Raw genomic sequence first — 6,346 nt, 5'->3', positions numbered from 1 at the left:
ACCAGCTCACCTTTTGAGGCCAGAATTACCTTACAGCATACCCAGGCAAAGATACAGCAAGAAGAAAAAGCTATAGAATAATATTACTTATGAATATGGCTACAAAAATCCTTAAAATATTAGCAAATCACATTCAATAATTAACAGGAGGAAATTCTTCACGACCAGTTTTTATATTCCAATAATGTAAGGGTAGTACATTTGAACACCAAACAATATAGTTCATCATATCAACAGTCTAAAAAAGGAATTCGTCCAATCTTACTAATAGATGCAGAAAAAGAATTTGACAAAATATTGCATCTCCTCATGAAAAAACTCTTAGCATATTAAGGCAAGTAAGGAACTTATTTTGGTACAGCAAATACTTGGTGCCCAGGAAGAGAGGAGAAATATGCACTTGGGGAATCAACAAAGACAGTTTATTTCACACCAGTGCTGGCAGAGCGGAGTCACCTCCAAAGGCTGAGTCTTGAGACTTGGCACTGGCATCTTTTTATGGGTGGGATTGCAGGGGCTTGAAAGGAAAAAAAAGAAAAAGGGGAGGGGGCACTTATCAGTTGTGCTACATGAGCAGGTGGCAGATGCAGGAGGCAAGCAAGATTACAGAAGCCAAAAGCAAGCAAGGGGAGTATCCAGCCTCCAACATCTGGCTCGTCCCTTTTATCTTGTTTTTACCAGCTTTCCTTCTCAATTTAACTTAATAAAGGAAATGTAAAGAAAACTCTATGGCTAACATTATAGCTAATAGAAAGAAAGAAAAAGAAACTGACAAAGCTTTTCACCTAAGATCAGAAAGCAGGCAAAGACGTGTCTACTCTCACTCCTTATTCGACATTATACTGGAGGACATAAGTAATATAGTAGAGCAAGGAAATATAATAAAATCATAGAGACTGAAAACGAAGAAGAAAACCTTTCTTTATTTTCAGACAAAATGACAATGTGATTATCTATGCAGAAGATACCAGGGGTGCCTGTAGCTCAGTTGGTTAAGTGTCCAACCTCAGCTCAGGTCATGATCTCACAGTCCATGAGTTCTAGTCCCACACTGGGCTCTGTGCTGACAGCTCAGAGCCTGGAGCCTGCTTTGGATTCTGTGTCTTCCTCTCTCTCTGCCTTTCCCCAGCTTGCTGTCTCTCTCTCGCTCTTTCTCTCAAGAATAAATAAATATTTTAAAATTAAAAAAAATACCTAAGATTGTACATAAAATATCCTGTAGCTAATAAGTTAATTTAGTAACATTATAGGATAAAGGCAATATGCAAAATAAATTGCATTTCCACATAATGATTTAGTGAAAATAATCATTGGGCATTATTTTTGTAAATCCATTTATATATATATGTGTATATATATATATATATATATATATATATACACACACATATATATATGTATATATAGCATCAAATAAAAATTAATTTTTAGGATAAATTTAAGTTAGCAAATTAATATATTTAATATAAAAGATGCAAGACTTATGTGATAAAAGCAACAAAACATTTGTGAGAATATTTAAACCAGAACAAAATAAATGAAGATGTGTAATAGGTATATTGATTAAAATAATTAATATTGGACTTAACAATTCTAAAAGGCATCCTACAAAATGGGAGAAGATACTTGCAAATGACACATCTGATAAAAGGTTAGTATCCAAAATATATAAAGAACTGATATAACTCAATACCTAAAAAGCAAACAATCCAATTAAAAAATGGGCAGAAGACATGAATTTACATTTATCCAAAGAAGACATCCAGATGGCCAATAGATACATGAAAAGATGCTCAATATCTTTATCATCAGGGAAATGCAAATCAAACCACAATGCATTATCACATCACACCTGTCACAATGGCTAAAATCAACAGCATAAGAAACACAGCTGTTAGTGAGAATGTGGAAAAAGGGGAAATCTCTTGTACTTTGGTGGGGATGCAAACTGGTGTAGCCACTTGGGGGAAAACAAAATGGAGTTTCCTCAAAAAATTAAAAATAGAGCTACACTATCATCCAGGAATTGCACTACTGGGTATTTACCCAAAGAATACGAAAACACTAATTCAAAGAGATACAAATACCTCTATGTTTATAGCAGCATTATTTACAATAGCCAAGATATGGAACCAGCCCAAGTGTCCATGAATTGATTAATGAATCAAAAGAAAGAAGATGTGATATATTCAGCTGTAAAAAAGAATGAAATCTTGCCACTTTCAACAACATGGATGGATCTTATAATGCTAAGTGAAATAAATCAGCCACAGAAAGACAAATACCAAATAATTTCACTCATGTAGAATTTAAGAAACAAAAGAAATAAGCAAAGGGAGAAAAAGAGAGACAGAAAGAGGCAAACAAAGAAACAGATTCTTAACTATAGAGAAGAAACTGATGGTTACCAGAAGAAAAGTAGGTGGGTGGTTGGGGGGGGCGGGGGGGATGGATAAAATAGGTGATGGGGATTATGTAGAGCACTTGTCATGATGAGCACCAGGTGATAGATGGAACTGTTGAATCACTATATTGTATACCTGAAACTAATATAATACTGCATATTAACTACTGGAATTAAAATTTAAAAAGAATAGAAGAATTTATATTAGACAATGGCAATTTTCCTCAAATTGATTTATAGATCTAATGCAATCTCCATCAATATCCTTGAAGTATTTTTTACAGAACTGTCAATCTGATTCTAAGAGTATACATGAAAAACCAAAAGACCTAGAATAGTTAAATAGTTTAAAAAGAAAAAAGTAAAAGAGAACTCATCTGAATTTGAGACATGGTATAAATTTACCATAAATAAAGCAGTGCAGAATTGGATGATAGATGGATAGATAGATAGATAGATAGATAGATGAAACAGCATAAAGAGACTAAGGAAAAAAAAACAGGTAAACATGTATGGTCAATTGATTTTTAATAAATTCCCAAGTAAATGCAATAAAAGTCTTCTCAGCAAATAGTGCTAGAGAGTCAGATATCCACTTAAAAAATAACTCAAAGTGGGGAGCACCTGGGTGGTTCAATTGCTTAAACATCTGACTCTTGACTTTGGCTCAGGGCATGATGTCACAGTTGCTGGGATCAAGCCTCATGTCAGCTCTATGCTGACAGCGCAGAGCCTGCTTGGGATTCTCTCTCTCTCTCTCTCTCTCTCTCTCTCTCTCTCTCCCTCTCTCTCAAAATTAATAATAAAAAAACATTAAAAAAATAACTCAAAGTGGGCCATGGCTCAAAATCAAGGGTGAAACCATAACTTTCTATAAGAAACTTAGAATACATTTGTGATACTGGGTTAGGGAAAGGTACAATACCATGAACTATAAACATGATGTATTGGATTTCATTCTTAAATGTAATGTAAAATGTAAAGACATTCTACAGATTGGAAGAAAGCATATGCAAAACATGCATGTGTTAAAGAATTCTTACAACTGAATAATAAGGAGACAAAAAAACTCAATTAAAAAAGAACTAGGCAAAAGATTTGAGCGGACATGTGACTAACAGAAAGATAAGGATTATAAATAAGCACATGAAAATATGCTCAATGTCTTCATTTTTGGAGAAAGGCAAATTGAAATCATAGTGAGATATCACTACAAACATTCTAGTATAAATAAAATGAAGATGAAAGATAGATGACAGATAGGCAGATAGATAGACACAAGTAGACAGATGGATAGATAAACAGTAACAATCCTGACAATACCAATGGCTGATAGGATGCAAAACAATTGTATTTCTTTTATATTGCCAATGGGAATTCAAGTTGGCACAGCCACTTTGCCAAACAGTTTGACAGTTGCTTATAAAATTATGTGTATACTTCTAATGTGACCCTGTAATCCTACGCATAGATATTTATACAACAGAAATGAAAATATCCCCACAGACATCTGTACATGAATGTGTATAACGTTTTCCGTGACTGCCAAGTTCTGGAAACATCACCGATGTCCATCAACTGGCATATTGATGAACATATTGTGGTACATCTATAAAAGGAAATACTATTCAACATGAGCTATTGATGCAAACCCCTCAAAATGGATGGAGTGCAAAAGTTTTGTGTGATCAAAGAAAGAGAAATGAGAAAGGCATACTATCTGATTATGTTTATATAAAATCTTGAAAAGGCAAAATAATAAGGATGGAAATCAAGTTAGTAGGTGCCAGTGTCTGAGGGAGGGGGTGGATATTGATTGCAAATGACTCCAAGCAATTTTTTTTTTTGAGTTTGTGGTAACATTCTATATCCTGGTGTTGGTATTGGTTACCTTACTGCATACATTTGCCAAAATTCCCCAAACCATATACCTAAGAAGTGTGACTAAAAAAAATGTAAGTCATATATCAATAAACGTAAAAAAATAAATTTAAAAGTTGTAAGCAATAAAGATTTAAAAAACAGTTGTGGAGGTTACAGTGACATATCTCTATTTCCCTTTTTCAAGGCATCGCACTGTTAATGTGTGTTCAAAGCCGCCATTCAAGAACCCAATCTTCAAACCCATGGCTTAAGCATAACTGGGATACACTTCCAGAAATTTTGGCCATTGTGGAAGAAATAAACCCATTTTATGATAATCTTTTACGGTAGCTAAAATCCCCACAAAATCAGAGGCTACTGAAACTTAGCAAGCTAGGTTCCTTTGATGCCATTTAAGGTGAGGAGAAGACAGAGGACATAAGAAGGATTTATAGGGAATACATTACAAACACTAGCTCCATCTCAGAACACAAAAAGGAAAAAAAATATCAGGTGGTTTATGTTTGCAATTTGTCATGCATGCTATTCCACGGACTTTGACAGTGATGATTATGTGAATCAAACAGTAAATTCACCCTGGTCTATTATGTACATAACTCCCCAAAACTATTTTGGTGAAAGCTTTTCTTATGCTTTAAGGATTTTCATCTGTATACTCTTCAACATAAGGCAGATTGTAAAACTCTAAAATTCATTTTGAACGGAGAGTTATTTGTTCTATTGTGAAATATAGATGGAAATCAGATTTTACCTATGAGTAAAAGGAGCCCCTATTGCTAACATATTTTACATTTTCCTGAATATGAATATGTACTTATTTATCCCCTTAGATTTAGATATTCATATCTATATAGTGCAATTGATTCATGTTCTGTTTCCTTCCTTTGTCCCCTTTCCTATAATAAATGTTAGTGATTTCTTTGAAATAACTGAAGCCTCACTAAGTACAATACCTATTCCTAAACAATGTACCTTCGTGTTCCATCTGTATGAAAATAAATAAATTATATAATGAATACATGACATTAAGAGACAAAATACAGATAATTATCACCATGTATTGAAGTAATAAATGCACATTTTAAGTAAGTAATTTTTTCTTAGATGTTTTAATGCTAAGATTAAGCTCTAGCACTTTCTTCAGGTTTTGTATATATCTACTCTCTAAAGGCAGACTACAATTTATAGCCTGGTTGTGTTTCAAGAACTTGTTTATCATTACTTATGAGAAACCTGAAACATATTTTCCCCATATGAACAATGTATTATAAAACATTGTATTATAAAACAATGTATTATAAAACATTTAATTTTCTAAGCCACACTTCCATGTTCTGTTACTATGATTAGGTAAAATACTTTATTTTAAGTTAAAAAGAACCAAAACCCCCTAAAATAACATTGTTCCTGGGCAAAATGGTGTGCAAGTCAACCATTTTCAAAGAGTTTTGATTAAATTCACTGGAAGCACGCTTCCCTATGTACGGAGTCATGTGGGTTTGATGTTTGATTCTTACTGGGTCACCATTGGTTGGACGTGCTTGGACCTGAATCACAAGTTGCTCTTTAGGACTGCCAGTATCAGATATGAAATGTAAACATATTGGAAGTCATCATTGTCTTTATGACAAGAAAAAGCGATACAAGCTGAAAACCTGTGGCTTTTCTGAGACCCATCAGATTATTGACGTAGTTGCACAAACGCCTACACTGAGATCTTGAAAAATCAGCACATCCAAAGAGATAAAAATCCCGAAATTTTATTACCTGCAGCAGAAGCTGCTAGAATAATAGGGTGGTAGGAACACTAAAATGTCTATTTTATAAGGTTGCTGTAAGCTGAGTGAAGCATATAGTGAGAGTGAGAAACTCCTGGGGCTCACTGTCATAAGTCATCCCTCATAGGTATGCAGAGTTTTATGTAAGGATTCCCTGCAGTTCCTCAAGGATTGGATCTGAGAAAAATTCTTTCCTGGCATGATCAGAGTGAGGGGACAGTAATGACCTGGAAAACTGCTGAAACTCTTCTTCTTTTAAAAGTTCTAATTTTGGGGGCGC

Source organism: Panthera leo, chromosome A1, assembly GCF_018350215.1.
Source record: "Panthera leo isolate Ple1 chromosome A1, P.leo_Ple1_pat1.1, whole genome shotgun sequence".
NCBI classification, from domain to species: Eukaryota; Metazoa; Chordata; class Mammalia; order Carnivora; family Felidae; genus Panthera; species Panthera leo.
The sequence above is the reverse complement of the archived record's forward strand: the minus strand, read 5'-3'. Positions refer to the sequence as shown.